At 42.9% G+C, this 21,346-nt stretch overlaps 1 protein-coding gene across 1 annotated transcript in view; it reads right to left on the bottom strand.

Moving 5' to 3' along the window:
- Positions 1–21,346, bottom strand: part of tyw1 (tRNA-yW synthesizing protein 1 homolog (S. cerevisiae)) — a 152,030-nt gene that overhangs the window by 94,837 nt on the left and 35,847 nt on the right. The window lies entirely within an intron of this gene.

The following is a 21,346-nucleotide window of genomic DNA, read 5'->3' on the forward strand; positions in this document are numbered from 1 at the left end:
GTAAAATCATTGAAATCTTACTATTTGGGAGCTTTGCATTTTATTTGCAACACGCTTCTGTACAAGTGAGCACCATGAGAACATATTTTAGTTCCTCATTCACTGTTACATTCAAATGGGCAGGAGGACAGTTAAGAGTTAAAACCTTCACAAACATGTTGAAAAATAAACTATCGCGCATCTCCAAAGAATTTTATGCTTAACAAACAGTGACAATTCTGCCATTTTTATTGCTGGTTATTGGGCTACAAACAGAATCAAACAAAAAACACAATTGTAGCTTTATGAATACTCCCAGGAGATAACCATTCACTACACCAACAATTTTGTTCCTCAGTTTCAATCCCATTTGTATCCTGAAGGGATTTCAATTCTTCTATAAGGCTCTTACTGTTATAATATTGCAAGATTTTTTTGTTGCATTAAGCTATTTTCTTTGCCTCATTGTTAGTTCCTACGATGCCTCTTCAATACTTTTTTTTAAATAAACAGCAAAGCACTAGGATAACATTTCTTGGTCCTTTGCTGAATCCTTTCATATGCTTCAACAACAAAAACAGAAAATGTTAGAAAATCTCAGTAGGATCTGGCAGCATCTGTGGAGAGAGAATAGAGTTAACGTTTTGAGTCTGGGTGACCCTTCAGGACGTTGGCTCCATTCTCTCTCCATTGATGCTGCCAGGCCTGCTGAGATTTTCCAGCTGCTTTTCTTTCAGATTCCAGCAGCTGCAGTAATTTGCTTTTATCTTGTTATGTGCCTGTCATGCATGCCAAGTCGTAGGTCATTCAACAATGTTTGTCGTCAAGCAATGGCTTCTCACATGCAACAGTGGCAGCTTTCTGTCTTGTAAGATGACAGTTTGTGAAATAGTGGTCAACTCTGCGTTGAATATTGCCTGGTGCTTCTCAGGAGACTCACTCTGGCATGGCCATCTCTGCCGCATTTGATGCAGAGGAAGACAGTGGGTTGAGAATGTGCACGATTCACTGGCCTCTCTTTTCTCTGAGCCCTCTCCTTAGCCAGCTGAGCTTTTTATTTCTGCTTGCCTCTTCCAACACTCTTCCGAACAGTCAGCTTCCAGAGACCACGGCCATTAGTGATGGTTCAAATGTCGGTGTCAATGCAATCTTCATATCTCACTTACAGATGTCCTTGTCTTGGAGGCATGGAAGCTCAGGGAGGTTATAACCCAGTGGCCAGTGCACCATAGGCAAAGTCTTTGGTTTACACTGGGAGGTGGGCCCAACAGTGTTGCTTGAGCACACTAGGATTGTATGTATATTAACCTAATCAAATCTGCTTGAGATTGCTTAAAAGGAGCAAAATCGAAGAGGCAACTAATATTCAGCTAAACTAATAAGTGGTTAGCATGGAGTGCAGGCTCTGAGGGCAAACCTCACTTTAGCAATATAACAGAGGTGATGCTCAGAAACAGTACTTTTACCAACAAACCAGACAGACCACAATGCCATGTTGCACATCAATAACAGTCAGTATGCATTTAAAATGGCTGCCAGTGAAAAACTAAGCAATACTAAAAATTATGATCGAAGCAGTAACGAATAATTTCTCAAATATTGCTCATAGGTGAAAATCTGAAAGAATTCATCAGCTATACTTTGACAGAAATATCAACATCAATTGTTCAATGGAAGGTGATTTCTATTATAAAGAAAAAAACCACTGGAGGCTGGTCAGACATATTGAATTCCAAATGTTAAGCACAAGTATACTAGAAAATCAAGAAAACACAATTCACCGCGTTATCAACTGGCACAGGATTCTGGGAAATATGCTGGAAAGGAAAACCGGAATTCTCCAGCCGTTCGCGCTGGCGGGATACTCTGGTCCTGTCGGCAGCACACCACCTGTCGTGGGTTTCCCAGCAGCGTAGGGTGGCTTCAATGGGAATTCCCATTGACAGCAGCGAGACCTGAGGATCACGTGCCACCTCCGGCCGTCAAGAAAATCTTGCCCAATGTCTAAATTTCTCCATCGTCAACCTCGGCTTGAACAAAGGAGAATCACTTCAGACAAGATCTAAATGACACTATTACTGACTTTCAGCCATCTGTGCTTCATGTATGGTTGAATTCACGTAGCCACTTCTAAAATCAGCTTTAAAAGGATTTTGGCTCCAGGTTACTTTACTGTGAGATTCGTTTTTAAGTTCAGTGCATGATTGTAAGTAAAATCAATAAGTTATAAAAATGCATTACTCGAACAATCTTTGAACATTAATATTAACATGGTTCAGAGCATGCATATTTATGCTGTAGAGTTCACATCGGTGTTTTTAGACCGATTTGAAACTGAATCACAATTGTTTGCCATCAAACCCTGTATTATAAGACCAAATTAACTTGAACTTACATCATTAGGAGCTGCACAGTCTAACAGCAGATTTTACTGCCACCACATTACGGCAGTGTTAATTGTGATAGCAATGCATTACATTCCGGCACTGAGCAGAGGAACATGCCCAAGAGGTGCATGAATGGAGGCTGAGGAGCAAAAGATGAAACATGTCTATAGCAGACCAGCCTGCAAGGGAAGGGCTGCCCAGACAAAGGTTGTTTTAAATACTGTGAAATGGAAAAAGCGAGTTAATTTGTTTGAAGGAAGGGGACACTTGCAAAAAAATCATAACCTATTGCTCTCTTCACAAACCAACTATGTATTTCCAGCATATGCAGTAGTTTTTTTCTTATTTCCAACACTGCAGTTTTCCTTTTATACGGGTAAGTTTAGTATTAAGATTGGTCATCTTTTCCACCGTGTTCACTGTGTCATAAACTTTTATTTTTACTGGCATATTGAAGTGTGGAAAGGAACCAATATGGCCACTCAAGAGGATATAATTATTTTGGTTATGGACATACTTGTGGTGACTGCAGGTTATTCATTCTGGGTTGTTTCTTTACTGAATGATTTCTTTTTTTTATCAGATATGGTGATCTTTTTCTCTTTACAGCTAGTGATTTCTGATCAGGACTTTTAAATCAATTATCATGGTTCACGGTAAAGAGTAGTTTTTGACTGGCGGATTTTTAGTCAACATGACAATTGAGGTAATTGGTATGCGTTGCACACCACAGACATTTCCCATATCCTATGGCTATTTGGCAGATTCAAAACCTTTAATTAGATAGATAGATGAGTGAATAGATTTTATAGACGGAAGGAAAGCAGGGGAAAGCAGTGAGAAAGCTTAGTGTTGGATTAAGTGGTGACACATGCAGTACCTCATATTAGTAGATTTTGACAGATGGTTTTAGCAACAAGGATGAGGTAGAGGATGAAGAGACAATGAAGGAGGGAAAACCAGCAGTCAAGCACAACGTCAAAGAGACATTTAACATTTTAAGAAGCAATAGTAACATTTGAAAGCACAGCAGAAGAGAAGACACTGTAATCATTTGACTAGTTCCAAAATAACTCGTTAATCACCCCACCCCTAAAAATAGATAAATAATTCTGCTGCTTCCCTGGACAGTCCATTCCATAGACTCACTGGCCGTGATTCTCCCATCCTGCTGCGCTAATTTTTTAGCGCAGCGGGCCAGGAGATTCGCGTGTCGGCCGATTCACGGGGTTCACACATGTGTTCGCTAGCATCTCCCAGTGGTGGCTTCAGCTGTGTGCCAGATATCAGCGGGGAGGCACAAAGACCATTTACATGGCCATTTCAATATAATTTCAATATGATTAGTGGGCCCGGGACTAAAATCTCCGGTCCGGCTAGCATCTTCCCCCTCCAGAGTGGTTCACTCTAGCAGGAATTACACAAGCTCCCCACTTTCGGGGGGCTAGAGACCCAACCCCGCTGAAGTGAAGGGGGGAGCAATTGGGGGCCCCTCAAGAGAGTCAGATGGCAGGGTGGGAGATGCCCTCCTGGGTATTGGCACCCTGGCAGTGCCAGCCTGGGCCACCTGGAAGGGGCAAAGTGACAATGCCCAGGGGGCACCTTGGCACTGCCCACTGGGCATGGGGCAGTGCCAGTGATTGAGCTGGCCAGCAATTGGGAGGCTGGCAGTGTGGGGCCACTGCGCATGCGCCGATCCGGTGCTGATAGATCGACACATGTGCAGTGGGCCACTCAGGGCTATGCTGCCGGCCTCTCCAGCAGGAATAAGCCCCGGCCCCTGAATTCTAATGATATACACGATAGTGACCTCTACAGTGCACAGAGTGTGGGAGATTCTTGTTGGAATTCCCATTGAAAAAAACCAGCGTGAATTACTCCAGTTTTCACACGAATTTGACACTTCGAATTTTTTTGGGAGAATTCCAGCCACTATATTCTATATCAAGTACTGTCGTCTGTGAATCTTCCCTCTTCTAAGCTTAGGAACGCAACTGAGCTGGACATCTAAACTCTAACATGAAGAAGCTCACGTTAGACCATGAATTTTTTTTGTTGAAGATTGACAATTAGAAAAAAAACAAAGATAATCTTAATCAAAGTACTATACAAATGCAAAATAAATCATAGAATCCCTACAGTGCAGAAGGAGGCCATTCGGCCCATCGAGTTTGCACTGACCACAATCCCACCCAGGTTCTATTCCCATAATCCCACATATTCTCCCTGCTAATCCCCCTGACACTAGGGTCAATTTAGCATGGCCAATCAATCTAACCCACACATCTTTGGACTGTGGGAGGAAACTGGAGCACCCAGAGGAAACCCACACAGACATGGCGAGAACATGCAAACTCTACACAGACAGTCACCCTAGGCCGGAATTGAACCAGGGTCCCTGGCGCTGTGAGGCAGCAGTGCTAACCACTGTGCTGCCTTATGACTGATCAGCACATGCGCAGTGAAATGAACATTTCTTTCTTTCTCAAACTCGTTCCTTGGAATTTTCAGTCAGTTTATACATATCCCTGTATATTTAACACCAAACAGCTCCTTGCCAAATAAGTTAAATAGCAGGCCCTCGAAAACGAGTAGCTCCTAATCTCTCTTGACTTAAATTTACATTTGTCAACTTTAAAACTGTGAGCTCAAGTTGCGTTCACTGTCTGTCACAAAGCTTGCTTAACTAAACATTATCTACATGTCTAAATACCAACCGCAGCTTCATGAATCTTTCTTTGTACCTTGGAGTCCTATGACCACAATCTTTCTTGCCGTTCCTCTCTAAACCCCCAACACACAATGTTCTTCCAGAGGTCTGAGTGACAAAACTGGAGACCAAGCTCTAACATGGTCTCAGTAACAATTTTTCAGGATTAGAATAGCTTTCTTTTGACTTATAGACAAATGTCCTTGAGGTGCAATCCAGTATTTGTTCAACTTTGTTGAAAACAGCTTCACATTGACTAAAAACATGGCAAAGGGTGAATAAATACAGAAGGAAATTATCAATCATTGCACCGTGCAAAAAAAAAACCATCTTAAATTCTAAGAGCATGATTGTCAGCCTTGAAGGGATGCATTATAAAGCGACACTTCACAGCTGCTAGCAGTTTGTGGGTTTTTGAGACGTCACAAACATCCAAAACGTTCTAGCAGGAGCAACAAAAAAGAATATCTCATCAGCAATCATAAGTTCCAGGTGTGCTTTCAATCATGCAAACAACTATCATAACTCATTTGTTCTTGCATCAATCTCAGTTCATTCTAATTCATAGTCATGAGAGATAAACAGACCACAAATGCAGCCAAACTTAACAAGTTTGCAGCAGTCGAATTATTTTCTATAATTAGCAAGGCCGAGAGGTCAGTACAAATACTTTCACCGTAAATTTATACTTCTGATGATTTTTTTGCCGTCAGCATGAGCCTGTCAGTGTTAGAAAATGGAATGCATCAATCACTGTGTCAGATACAGCATGTGCCCAGGTACAGATTTTTTCCCCCGACTGTGCCTCAACCCAAACAATACCAATTTGATACCTCCTGGAAGCGAATTGTGAAATATTTTAAAATCACTGAGAAGGTGAGGGGAAAGGAAATAATTTATTGAATAGCTGGTGAAAATTTCACATTATCTGGAAAGAGATTGTTGCGCAAAATATTATTTGATGCATCAAGGTTTTGTCCCCCCTCCCCCCCAAACTGTGTCAAAAAGGTGTAGACAAAGCTGTATTCTTTCACTTAATGACAGAAAGTGACGTACACTATTAACCATTTCAGGCTGCAATTCTTTGCTGCCTGAACCTGTGGTCCCTTTGCACAAAAGGTAGGTCTTTAACATATCTAGGCATATATACAGAGGTCTAATAACACAACATAAGTCCTACGGTAGTGACAGGTGTGGACAAAATGCCTCCGCTTTGTCAAGTTAATTTAATGACATCTCACATGGCGTTCTTCCTGAACTTAATGTGCAATGCATTCAGAACTCCTGAAGGAGTACAACATGGTGATAGACACACTACAGTTTTTAATATGAATTTCAATGCATGGTTATTGAGCTTATACCATTTTAATGTAATAAAGTAGTAAGGGGGGGGGGGAATTATGCTTCATGTGGGAAGCAAGAAAGTGTGGGAGAGCCAGAAGTAATTCATGTTCAGTAAAGGAGAAAAGAGCCACAAAAAGCCGAGAGAATACTATGTATATTCCATATAACCCACATTGTTTTCCCTGCATTGGTCATTATTGTTGTCTTCCTTCTCTTTTAGTTAATACAATATGAAGATTTTCGACAATAATGCACACACAAATTGTGATCAATGCAATTGCAAAGGATCAACTGGGAAATCACCTCCATTTACTAATTAATGGATTTTGTTACTTAAGATGAATGGCTAAATGTGTTTTGGAAAACTCCTCCGTGACAACTTGCAATTATATCATGCACTTCATTGCTTAAGATGGTGGACACTGCAGCAGAAAGATGACTGAAAACTTAGGAAAAGAAAGATGAATTTAGATAAAGATTTTTTAGAAAGAAGGGAGAGAGAAGTGGAGCCGCAGTGAGGTTGAGGGAAGGAATTTCTGAGAGAAATGAAGGGGAGAAGATATAGAAAAGACTACCAAAAGAGAGAATGCTAGAAAATCTCAGCAGGTCTGGCAGCATCTGTAAGGAGAGAAAAGAGCTGACGTTTCGAGTCCAGATGACCCTTTGTCAAAGGGTCCAAAAGCTTAGGAGAGTGCGCAAAGAAGTGACAGATGGAATACAACGTGGAAAAGTGTGAGATTATGCATTTTGGAAGGAGGAATGGAGACATAGACTATTTTCTAAATGGGGAAATGCTTAGGAAATCAGAAACACAAAGGGACTCGGGAGTCATTGTTCAAGATTCTCTTAAGGTTAATGTGCAGGTTCAGTCAGCAGTTAGGAAGGCAAATGCAATGTTAGCATTCATGTTGAGAGGACTAGAATACAAGAGCAAGGATGTACTTCTGAGGCTGTCTAAGGCTCTGGTCAGACCCCATTTGGAGTATTCTAAGCAGTTTTGGGCCCCGTATCTAAGCAAGGATATGCTGGCCTTAGAAAGGGTCCAGAGGAGGTTCATAAGAATGATACCTGGAACAAAGAGCTTGTCATATGAGGAACGGTTGAGGACTCTGGGTCGGTAATCGTTCGAGTTTAGAAGGATGAAGGGGGGGAGGGGATCTTATTGAAACTTACAGGATACTGCGAGGCCTGGATAGAGTGGACGTGGAGAGGATGTTTCCACTAGTGGGAAAAACTAGAACCAGAGGACGATCCTTTAAAACACAGATGAAGAGGAATTTCTTCAGGCAGAGAGTGGTTAATCTGTGGAACTCTTTGCCGCAGAAGGCTGTGGAGGCAAGATCATTGAGTGTCTTTAAGATAGAGATAGATAGGTTCTTGATTAATAAGGGGATGAAGGGTTATGGGGAAAAGGCAGGAGAACGGGGATGAGAAAAATATCAGCCATGATTGAATGGCGGAGCAGACTCGATGGGCTGAGTTGGCCTAATTCTGCTCCTATATCTTATGGTCTTTCAGATTCCAGCATCCGCAGTAATTTGCTTTTATGTAGAAAAGACTACAATGCATGAAATTCTTCATGTGAGGGTGGAGGAGAGCAAGGGATTATCGAGCAGGAAGGAACAGCAATAATGAGATATAAAAAGGAATAGGGGGATTCAAAGTTTACTGCAATGGGCAAGGGAAAGCAATGCATATTCAAAAGAACAGAGTATGAAGGGGAGGTGAGAAAATACTTGGTTCAGAGAGCAACATATATGCAGTACTTTCAAACAATTTGGATTTGAATCTTTGCTCTTATTCTCCAATCAGCAGATTAACTGAAACCAGCAGATTAACTGAAATCAGCAGAAACAAGAGGTGAAAAATCCTGAACAAAGACCCTGGGTCTTCCTGATCCATACGAGGCGGTTACCATAGTGAAACTTAGGAAGAGCCCAAGGAATTTTTTTTTTTAAATGTGCAACTTAAAACAATGAAACTACGGGCTAAAATGTTTCAAGGGGTGATAAGTGATTATGCTTTACCTTTGCAGTCTCGTAAGCCAGAATCATACAAGACAACACACTTGAAACAAATATCAAATCCTTGAAACAGAGTTAACAAATTTATAAAGGATTATTCTGAAATACTGTTGCTTTAAAATTTCAGACAATACTTAATACCACACTCTGGGCTGTCACTTGTTATTGATTAAACACGTGCTTTGTCCTTCAAAAGATAATGCAACTTGCTGAATCTCAACGCGACAAAAATACAGATCATCTCATCAAACAGCCTATCCAGAATGCAAGTAAAAAGTATCACAACAAGCAAGCTTCAGTAACAATTAGGGAGACAATGTATGGCATCTACTACTTAAATTGTGTATCAAATATTCCAAGTACATTTTTAGTAAAAGAAAAAGTTACAATTTACTTTTTTCCGCAACTTTTTTTTGCTGAAGCCAATAGCACATGCTGTGGATAGTCTTTGGACAATTTCCCTGAGAAACTTAGATGTTCAGTGTTGCCAAGGTATTCAATTTATCCTCAGGGTCGAGGATGGCTTGCTTCCACATCGGGAAGGTGGGCTGTATGGTGGTTGAATAGTCCAATGCTGGAGCCGCAGACTCTACCACAGGTGATGTTTAATGAGATGGTATACAGTAGGTAGGGAGTTGCCCTGGGAGCCCTTAACATCGACTCTGGACCCCATGAAGTCTCATAAGCTTCAGGTTAAACATGGGTAAGGAAACCTCTTACTGGTTACCACGTACCATCCTCCATCAACAGTAAGAGTGACCACTACACAGTCCTTGTGGAGACCAAGTCCTGCCTTCACATTGAGAATAACCTCCATCGTGTTGTGCGTCACTATCACCATGTTAAATGGGACAGACTTCGAACCGATCTAGCAACTCAAGACTGGGCATCCAAGAGGCGCTGTGGGCCATCAGCAGCAGCAGAATTGTACTCCAGCACAATCTGCAACCTCATGGCCCAGCATATCCCCCACTCAACCATTACCATCAAGCCAGAGGATCAACCCTGGTTCAATGGAGAGTGCAGGAGAACATGCCAGGAGCAACACCAGGCATACCTAAAAATGAGGTGTCAACCTGGTGAAGCTGCAAAACAGGACTACTTGCATGCCAAACGGCAAAACAGCAAGTGATAGAGTTAAGCGATCCCACAACCAACGGATCAGATTTAAGCTCTGCAGTCCTTCCACATCCAGTCGAGAATGGTGGTGGACAATTAAACAACTCATTGGAGGAGGAGGCTCTACAAATATTCCCATCCTAAATGATGGAGGAGCCCAGCACATCAGTACAAAAGATAAGGCTGAAGTATTTGTAACAATCTTCAGCCAAAAGTGCTGATTGGATGGTCCATCACGACTTCCTCCAGTGGTCCCCAGTATCTCAGATGCCAGTCTCCAGCCAATTCGATTCACTCCACATGATATTAAGAAACGGTTGGAGGCACTGGATACTGCAAAGGCAATGGGCTCTGATAACATTCGGGCAATAGTACTAAAGGCTTGTGCTCCAGAAGTTGCCGTTCTCCTAGCCAAGCTCTTCCAGTACAGTTACAACACCGGCGTTTACCCAATTTGTGGAAAATTGCCCAGGCATGTCCTGTACACAAAAAGCAGGACAAATCCAACCCGGCCAATTACTGCCCAGTCTACTCTCGATCATCAGTAAAGTGATGGAAGGGGTCATCAACAGTGCTAAGAAGCAGCACCTGCTCAGCAATAACCTGCTCAGTGGCACCCCGTTTGGGTTTCGCCAGGGTCACTCAGCTCCTGACCTCATTATAGCCTTGGTTCAAACATGGACAAAAGAGCTGAACTCTAGAGATGAGGCAAGAGTGACAGCCCTTGACATCAAGGCCACATTCGACCGAGTGTGGCATCAAGGAGCCCAAGCGAAACTGGAATCAATGGGTATCAGGGGGCAAACTCTCCACTGGCTGGAGTCATGCCTGGTACATAGGAAGATGGTTGTGGTTGTGAAGGGTCTGTCATCTCAGCTCCAGGACATCTCTGCAGGAGTCCCTCAGGGTAGTGTCCTAGGCCCAACAATCTTCAGCTGCTTCATCAATGAACTTGCCTCCGTCACAAGGTCAGAAGTGGAGATGTTCACCAATGATTGCACAATGTTCAGCACCATTCACGACTCTTCAGATACTGAAGCAGTCCATGTTCAAATGCAACAAGTTCTGGACAATATCCAGGTTTGGGCTGACAAGTGGCGAGTAACATTTGCGCCACACAAATGCCAGGCTATGATTATCACCAATAAGAGACACTAACCACCGTCCTTTGACATTCAGTGGAGTTACCATCACGGAATCCCCCACTGTCAACATCCTTGGGGTTACCATTGACCAAAAACTCAACTGGGCTCACCACACAAACAGTGGCTACAAGAGCAGGTCAGAGGCTAGGAATACTGTGGTGAGTAACTCACCTCCCGACTCCCCAAAGCCTATCCACCATCTACAAGGCATAAGTCAGGAGTGTGATGGAATACTCCCCACTTGCCTGGATGGGTGCAGTTCCAACAACACTGAAGAAGCTTGACAACATCCAGGACAAAGCAGCCAGCTTGATTGGCACCACATCTACAAACATTCAATCCCTCCACCACCAATGCTTAGTAGCAGCAGTGTGTACTATCTACAAGATGCACTGCAGCAATTCACCAAAGACCCTTAGATAGCACCTTCCAAACCCACGACCACTTCCATCTAGAAGGACAGGGCAGCAGATAAATGGGAACACCACCAAGTTCCCTTCCAAGCCACTCACCATTCTGACTTGGAAATATATTGCCGTTCCTTCGCAGTCGCTAGGTCAAAATCCTGGAATTCCCTCCCTAATGGCATTGTGGGTCAACACACAGAACATGGGCAGCAGCGATTCAAGAAGGCAGCTCACCACCACCTTCTCAAGCGCAACTTGGGAAGGGCAATAAATGCTGGCCAGCCAGTGACACCCATGTTCCACGAATGAATAAAAAAAGATGGGCGAGATGTTGATTCTCCGCTCTCTTTCCACTGTTTACGCTTGGCCTTCACAGGCTCCACCAGGTGACGCTCCAGGTAATTGGTGCCTTTGCGGATGCTTCTCCAGTTTGTGCGTTCTAAGGGAAGCTATTCCCATGTGTCGATGAGGATGATGAGGAATACTTCCTTTGTCTCATCCATTGCATCTAGGGTTGGGGTGTAGGCACTGATGGCTGTGATGTGCTGCTTCTGGACAGGGAGCTCCACAGGGTCACGAGGTATTAGCTCACCCGGAGAGGAGGGGAGAAGGAGGGGGAGTCATTGAGATGTCTGACCAATTTGTGTTTTTTTTTTAAAACGCCAAAGCCAACTCCATAGAGACGATGTTCTTTTTCTGGTTTGCCTTTCCAAAGGTGTATCCGCCATCTTATTCTTTAAGCTGGCTGCCAGTCATGTTTCGCTCAGGGCAGCGATATCAGCGTTGCAGTGCCAGAGTTCCTGAGCTATGATGGCAGTGCAATGTTCACATCTGTTGCTGCTGGGGTTGTCCAGAAGAGTTCTGAAGTTTCAGATCTCGAAATTCATTTGGACAGATGGGTTTGGGGGTGGAGGATGCCTGTGCACTCCCCCTGGTCGTTACACGCCAACCACCACACGGCCCTAGGCGGAGCGAGGTCTTGGCCCAGTGGCAGGGAAATCCTGACAACTGAAGACCAGGCTCTGCTGCAGGGCAGGGACTACCAAAAAATGGGAGACTACTGCAGACTTAGAGGAGGTTATTTGAAAGCACTTGGGGGCAGCAAACCTGGTCGCTTTTCCCTCTCCCTAACTTAGGGCACAGAAGATAATTGAGCACACCCACTGTTCACACGCTCACCTTGACAACAAGTTCAGTAACAGTTCAACAAGTTCAGCAGACAGTTCAGTAACAGAAATCACCAGAACAGAAGTGGATTCTGACCAGAGAATTAGAAATAGTGAAATATCATTCAGATAACCTGAGCTGTCTGTGAACGAGTAGCAAAACTCCATCAGTATACGGTTACATAATCTGGGGTGCTTTGGATGTCAGGATCATTGGCTGATGGAACCAGTGATTATATCAGTTCATTGCATGCAAAGACATTCACTCAACTAGAGATGCCGGAACCCATGATTACATGGCACACAGTTAATAAGCAATCTCCAAACAACAGGCATTTTTAAAAAAACAATTTTCTCTGCTTCCTTCTTCCCCAACCAGTGACTCCTTACTAGAGTACCATGGATGCCCATCAGTTTCCAATGCTTCATTCCTTTGTGTCATGACCATGACTACGTACAGAATATTCAACCACATCAAGAATTACAGTCAAATCAGATCCTCCCCTCATCGGGTGTCCAGAAATACAGACTGCCAGCTAACACTAAGTCACACACAAGCACGATCGAATATTATACAATATGCATCTATATATTTACATACACCATCTACTCTGAAGCAATTGTGAGCTACTCTCATTTCTGGTGGGGAAATCAACATTATGCTTACCCCAAAACATTTAAAAATTGGACAATTAGAAACTTTGGCATTAGATTTAATCTTTGCAAAATTAATACTTACAGATCACCTTTTATTATTTTGACCCTGTGCAGACTCACCACACATAAATGATCCGGGAATTAACGGTGAAATACCATTGCTCATGTTACCAAAAACTGGGCATAGGTGACTTGCTCCTATGTAGTTCAAGCATTCTCATGTCCATTAGGAAGGCTTGCTCTTTCTCCTTCCTCTCTGGAATTCTGGCTCTTGCCTTTGTTCTAGCTGCAATTTTGTTAAAGCTCGGCTGCCTGTTGCAATTTCCCCAGGTTTGCGATCCAATTCTCTGGTCACTAGTTCAAAAATTTCAGGTTTCCTGGTTTTGGATGAAAGGCAAACTCCAACTCCTAAACAATTGCAATGACCAAATAGGAAGGGAAATGGTATGATAGCCTTTACTGGAAGGGGATTAAATATAGGAAAAAGAAGTCTTGCTGTAGATGCATACAGCCTTGGTTAGATTACACCTCCACCATGTGTGCATTTTCTTTTCCTTACCCAAGGACTGATATACTGGCCAGAGAGTGAGTGGATGAAGGTTCACCAGTCTAATCCTAAGGATGACAGGATTGCCCAATGCAGAAAGATTGAGGAGACTGATCCTGTATTCTCTGGAAGAATGACAGGTATCTCATTGAAAACAAAGTCCTACTGGGCTCAACAGGATGTTTCCCCGGTTGAGGGTTTAGAGTCAAGAAACGCAGTCTCAGAATAAGAGATAGACCATTTAACATGGAGGTGAGGGGGAATTTCTTCAGAGAGTGGTAAACCTTTGGAATATTGTACGCCAGACGGCTGTGGAGGTTCAGTCATTGAGCATGTTCAAACAAAATTTAGATCTCAAGATACCAACAACATTTATTGATACAGGGATAGCGTAGGAAGATGAAGCTGAGGTAAAAGATCAGCCACGATCTAGTTAAATGGCGCAGAAGGTTTGAGAGGGTGAACGGACAATTCCTGCTCCTATATACCTACATGCCTCAAGGAATGTAGGAATTCCTTAACTCCTCAAGGGGTAGAACTTTTAAATTATCGAAAGTAATTTTCATCTGTTCTCCAAAGACACAGGCTTCAAGTGTGCACTTTTTTGCCCTTCAGTATTGTAAACCATAGAAAACCTGTAGCAGTGTGCTAAAAAACAAAATAAATTGCTTCTCGGGAACAATTTGCCTTCCCCACTCCAATTTTCTCGTAAGTCTGTGGGATCAAATCATGGACTTGAGCACTCAAATTTCTGTTACAGCCACGTCAGGTTAGGTAAAATGACTCCCCTATTCCACCACTCCAGATCTGACTATAATGTGTTTTTTTGGTGCACTTAGTGCTTTACCAATTTTGGAGGAGATCCACTATTCACACTTTCAAATTATAAAGAATTAGTTAGACAAGTTTTCAATCCCTGGGCATGCATGCACACTCACACAGGTTAAAATAAAATGAAAGCCTTAAAGATGTATTAACAGTTCATGAAGTTGATAAAACAAAGGAGTACACAGCCGTTCTTCAGCTAGTCTCGATGTGATGTTTTCACATTATGGCCATTTTGTTCAGTCGTCTTCCTAGATGTGGTTGTATGGATCAGATTTCCACATTTTATTCTCAAAAGATCTGATGTTGCAGTAAATTTCTCTTCTCAGGATCGTTACCTTGCAAGTCCAGGAGAAATACTTTGGAGAGAGGGAGCTTCTTTGTAGCTTTTCTGCACAGCATTCTGTACTCTCTGGCTTGGTAACCAGTCCTTACAAGTATCCCACTGGCTGTATATTCCAGAGGAATTTGATAAATCCATGTCTGCCATACCCATTTTTAGAACAGGGTAATTACATTGTAATATCTCATCTCTAAAACTTGCAAAATTTCAGAAGTGGAAAGTCACAGAAAATGGGAATCTTTCATGCTCCCAAGGGGTTTAAGTATCTGTTCCTTTTCATCCCACTTGATGGAACGCAAGTTGTACATTGTGGCTAGCTGGCAGCCCTCCATTGCCTTAGTAGTATTACAGTTTATTGTTTTTAAATTCCAGCCAGAAAAATAAATTGTATTTTTAAAGCACATCCCTATAATGAAAGAAAGAGAGTGAGAGAGAAAGATAGTGTGCGTGAAAGTGAGTGTGAGGACTGTGTGAGAGAGAAGAGAGAGAGAGAGACAAGTGAAGGATATTTGAAGAGACAACCTTGCTGGAAGTAAGCAGAAGATCCAACAGATCTCAACTCTCATCCAAATCTTTAAAAGCAGTTTTCAGACCAAGCAGTTAATCTTCCAATTTTTGATAAGTATCTAACTTGAATTTTGGAGGTTTATGCAGTGGTAGAGTCCAGTACATACAGGGTTAAAGACTGAGCACAGTACCATCCACACAGCAACATAAGAAGCCACATGATCCAGAGCCAAGATCAGTCCAGGGATGGACAGAGATGTGTGATGACCTTGGATGGGGTCAGCTCCATAGCTTTGCCCTCAACTGTACACGTGTCCAGTTTTGAGTTGTTGTTAATATGCTACTTCATGGTATTGCCTGAAGCAGAATCCTTTGATGCAAATAAAACGGGTGTAGGAAGAAAGTGGAATTAAGAAGTTCAGTTTAAACTAGAAATAGCTGCAATCACTGGACTTCTAATACTGTTAATTTAACAGACTGAAATAGTGTAGTTATTATTCATGTTTTTTGGATTTTTGTGTTGTACAATTCTTTTGTTTTATATTGTCAACTCTGTGCCTTCATTCTTTTAGTAAGTAACCTGCTTAAAACAACTTAATAAGACTGATCGTTACTGAGACCCTAACTAAGTTACATAGTACTAAAGTGAGTATGTAGTTAGATAATTGGTTAGAAAATACATAACAGTGTGCAGTAATGAACAATGTTTTTCAGAATAGATGGATGTAAACTCTTGTTTCCAGGAATCATGTTGGGACCAATATCTTTATATATAGAAATGATCTAGACTTGGGTATAGAGTTCTCAATATCAAAATTCACAATTGACATAGAAATAGGGAGGCTGGCCAACTGGGAAAGGAACTGCAACTAGATTCATGCCATAGGTTAATAGATTGGGCACTGATGTCAGATGAAATTTAGTGCATTTAAATGTGAGGTGATACAATTTAGAATAAGGAGAGAACATGTACTGCACACTAAATTTTAACATTTCCAAATGACTAGAGGAGCAAAGAGATTTAGGGCTGGATTCTTCAGCCCTGTTAGACAGCCCACGAGAATCACGATGCTCCGGTGGCCAAAAATTAGGATTCCCAATGGGTGTCAGGGCAATCGGGATTCACCCACCCCACCCCACTAGCCTCGATCGTGTTCCTGCCCACAGTGGGCGCCAATCCTATTGATATGCAAACTGCTAATTGTATTACAATTAGCACGTTTGACGGCCCATTCACCAGACACCCCCGCCATGCACACACACACACCCCCCCCCCCCCCCCCCCACACCCAGCAGGAAATGCACCAAGTGGGTTTGAGTGCTGGTAATGACTAGTGTGGACCTGCCATGCTGGACCCATGGGTCTGGGGAGCACCTGCAACCCCTCAGCAAAGAGGAACATTCTCCCCTTCACCACTCAATTAACAGGCCACCCCCACACCACGCAGGCATGAAGGTGACCCGACCTAACCCTCCATTCAGGCCCTTCCCCTCCCTCCTCAGACCGCCCGCCCCCTCAGACCCCAACTCAGGTCTGCCTTCAGGCCACAGGCACTGCTCCCTGCCACTAACAGCCTGGCCTGGCACCTTGGGTCCCGAGGGGGGTCAAGGAGGTAGGTCCAGTGGCCATTTGCCCCTCTGCCACTGCCAATAGTCCTAGGGGTTGGGTGAGCTCGGGCCAGGGACAAGGTGTTGACCTCCCCATTCTCCCCCAGGATGAGGGTCTCGTGGCATGGTGATTCCAGGCAGCCCTGTCATCAACATCTTCATTCCTGCCTGTCAGCTGCAAACTTTGAAGTGGCTTGGACATTTGAATCACCATGGCCCCTGGACAGCTGGCAGGTTTTGAAATCACAACAGCACTCCATTCTGCAGCAGGGATTTCCCTTTCTCTCTGTCAGAAGCCACAGGCATGAGCAGACCCCTTTGAACTTCTCTGTCAAATTGGAGATGTCAAATTCACTGGAGGGGTGGGGGCTTCTCCACAACTGTGCAATCGGCACCAATATATTCACACAGCTTTTATTTGAAGCTTCTGAGCCTTCCTGGCAAGCTGAACCCTTTGAAATCCTCTCTATTCCATTGACAGCTTAACAAATTTCTACTCCGCCTCCAGTCAACTGTGTTTATTTACCTTTCCCTTCATGCTTGAATGCCCCTCAAGTGCCTCCATTGTTCCTAACCACAATGTTTACAAAGACTATATGCCTGATTGACAGCTGTGGTTTCTTCAAAGTCATTTAACTTCATCTTTTGCAGACCCCTTTAAAAATGGCGTCCCAATCTCTGAATAGCGGGGCTGGCCAGTGGGTTTCTCAGGATGGGCTCATTTGTATCTTTCAGGTGGGCGAATCCCACCTGACAGATGTTGCCAGCCCCTGCGGGAAACACTCCCGTTATCCTGCTGGCATAGGCACTTAGCCTGAAACAGGAGAATTCCGCCCTTCGTGTTTTAGATACAAAGATACTAAGAGGTGGGAGGACAAGTTCATAAATATATAAGAAATGCGAATTGAAGAACAAAGAACAAAGAAAATTACAGCACAGCAACAGGCCCTTCGCCCCTCCAAGCCTGCACTGACCATGCTGCCCAACTGAACTAAAACCCCCTACCCTTCCGGAAAGAACAAAGAAAATTACAGCACAGGATCTTAAGTTTTGTAACCAGAAGCCTAGAGTGCAAAAGCAAAGAGGTAGTAAAAACCAGTAGGTTATTGGTTAAGGATCAGTTAGAATATTATGCACCTTATTTTAGGAAGGATATCAAGGCCAGGGAAAGGATGCAGAAGAGATTTCACTCCGATGATACCACAAATGAGAAATTTTAGTTACGAGAATAGCAAAAGAAACTACGGTTCTCTTTTCTATAACAATAAATTGAGGAGGGTTCTGATAGAGATGTTCAAAGTTGTGAGAAACTTTGATGAGATCAGTAGAGAAAAAAAAAATCACTGGCTAATTCTGGAGGCATCACTCTGTACATCACTCCAGTCCAAATAACATACATTAATCATCTTGTTTTCTATTACTTATCCAACTATTGATCCATACATAACATTCACTAAATATCCACATTGTTGAGTGGATGCATGTGCCATAGCTGCAGTTGTGTATGCCACTCTAATCACAGAATTAGTCACAATGTCTCAAGAATTTGAACTGTTTCCTCACATACCATCTTTCTAGCCACATATTTGCTACCTTTATCTTACAATTCTTATATTAATAAGCATAGAATAGCAATTAATGGATTATACCCAAGAATCTTTCCATTTATTCTACTTGCTCCCATGACTTCCAGTTGTTTCTTTCCAAAATCTTTTACATGCACCTATTACAACATTTACCCTGACAACTGGGAGGCAATAAACCATTCAAGGCACTTGAATTTACTTACAAAGTGCCTTCTATTGCCCAAATACAAAATCTATAGAATCTGTACCACTAGTGTTTCTGCACTTCCCTGTCCACCCTCCTATCTTTTGTAACCTTTAATTTCACAGTATAGTGACATTGCTCGGGGTTATCATTATCACAAATATTGACGACTGAATATTTCTCAATTCAACAATCTTGGGATTGTATCATTTGAACCATTTATAATTACCCCTTCCCAACTTCATAAAAGCCTCAGCTGTTTTTTTTTATGTTCATTAACTCGCTCTGCTTCTCATGCTGAGAAATAGTGCGTTCTAACAGCAGGGACACTTTCCACACTCTCAAAACATTGAGAATCTCCCACACCAAACTGGTATTGCACACCAAGAGCTGCAGGTTAAAATTAAATACCAACAACTTGTGATTTAACCACTGGAATATAATTTTACATCAAGCAATAAGATTCTGCTGCTCAATCTCTAGCCAAAGACAAACGCCATGTTAACTCATGGTTCAGAGCACTGGTCATTACAAACAGCACAAACAATAGGACACCCCCAAAAACAAGAGACTTACAAATTTGTGCATTGCAGACAACTTCTCTTGTGAAAACACTGTGCCAACCAGCCCATCTGGGGTCGGGGGAAGCACTGAAATTTGGTTCAGCATGCTAAAGAGAGCCATCTTCATCAAACTCGCAAAAAGCGAACGTGCCCAGGGAAAGCCAGAGGTGATGCTGTTGCAGAAGTTCTCCCAAGAACCAACAGTGATAACATAAACAGCTAGTTCTGTGGACATCCACACCGGTCCTGTATCAGACTCTCCAGTTATGAGAGGACCCACAGAAGATGATAAAGTCATCTACAGCTTGGACATGCTCATATAACTAGACTTTACCACCACAATAGTGACTGCATTTCAAAAAAACATAAATGGCTGCAAAGCATTTTAGGATGTTAAAGACACGAGGTACATGCAAATCTTCTTTCTTCCTTCTCTCAAGACTATAGATTAATGTTTACATGTTCAATCTTTATGGTTGTAGTGTGATGTATTTACTGGCATCAGTGGACTGGCTGGTTAACCATTTACAATTAAAAGCTAATGTTAGGTGTACTATCTATAGCAAGTTATAGTACAACGGAGCTCATTGTGGGATCGAGAGAAATATTGTGCTATAACCTGAATACAAGCACATCTCCGAGCTCATCATCACGACCTGCTTCTCAATAAGTATATTAAGATTCCTGAATGTATTCGCCATTGTTGACTGATGTCGTTGACTTTGCAGTAGCAACATTTGTGTCATATAATCCAGAAACTGTGTATCAAGAAGTTTTTCAACTGCAGTGAACATTCAGAACCTTGTTTTGTTCTGTGTTCAGAAATTTGGTTAGAGTTTAATTCAACCTTCATAAAATTGATGGATTGTGAAATTTTAAAATGTGAAACTCGATGGCTGTGAAATATACAGAAAGACAAATTCAGAATCGATGTTATTGCAAGTCTTTGTGAGTGCTGATAACAATAGCCCAAATCTCCCAGTCTTCGGATCAGAGATGGGACGCAAGTTAGGAAGGTGCGCCAGGACCCTGCAGAGGTCCGGATGCTAAACATAGATGGAAATTGCCAAAGAAGTTTGAACTTCCAATGGGCTGATTCCATGCTGTGCCGGGACTAATGACCAAACTTGCCTATACCCCAACTTGCCTATACTCCAGACAAAACTCGAACGATAAAAGAAGACCCCCAAAAACAAGAGCCATCTACCATCATAGAACATATAGAACAGTACAGCACAGAACAGGCCCTTCGGCCCACGATGTTGTGCCGAGCTTTATCTTAAACCAAGATCAAGCTATCCCACTCCCTATCATCCTGGTGCGCTCCATGTGCCTATCCAATAACCGCTTAAATGTTCCTAAAGTGTCTGACTCCACTATCACTGCAGGCAGTCCATTCCACACCCCAACCACTCTCCGCGTAAAGAACCTACCTCTGATATCCGTCCTATATCTCCCACCATGAACCCTATAGTTATGCCCCCTTGTAATAGCTCCATCCACCCAAGGAAATAGTCTTTGAACGTTCACTCTATCCATCCCCTTCATCATTTTATAAACCTCTATTAAGTCTCCCCTCAGCCTCCTCCGCTCCAGAGAGAACAGCCCTAGCTCCCTCAACCTTTCCTCATAAGATCTACCCTCCAAACCAGGCAGCATCCTGGTAAATCTCCTCTGCACTCTTTCCAGCGCTTCCACATCCTTCTTATAGTGAGGTGACCAGAACTGCACACAATATTCCAAATGTGGTCTCACCAAGGTCCTGTACAGTTGCAGCATAACCCCACGGCTCTTAAACTCCAACCCCCTGTTAATAAAAGCTAACACACTATAGGCCTTCTTCACAGCTCTATCCACTTGAGTGGCAACCTTTAGAGATCTGTGGATATGGACCCCAAGATCTCTCTGTTCCCCCACAGTCTTCAGAACCCTACCTTTGACCCTGTAATCCACATTTAAATTAGTCCTACCAAAATGAATCACCTCACATTTATCAGGGTTAAACTCCATTTGCCATTTTTCAGCCCAGCTTTGCATCCTATCTATGTCTCTTTGCAGCCTACAACAGCCCTCCACCTCATCCACTACTCCACCAATCTTGGTGTCATCAGCAAATTTACTGATCCACCCTTCAGCCCTCTCCTCTAAGTCATTAATAAAAATCACAAAGAGCAGAGGACCAAGCACCGATCCCTGTGGCACTCCGCTAGCAACCTGCCTCCAATCCGAAAATTTTCCATCCACC

Source organism: Mustelus asterias, chromosome 12 (assembly GCF_964213995.1).
Source record: "Mustelus asterias chromosome 12, sMusAst1.hap1.1, whole genome shotgun sequence".
Taxonomy (NCBI): Eukaryota; Metazoa; Chordata; class Chondrichthyes; order Carcharhiniformes; family Triakidae; genus Mustelus; species Mustelus asterias.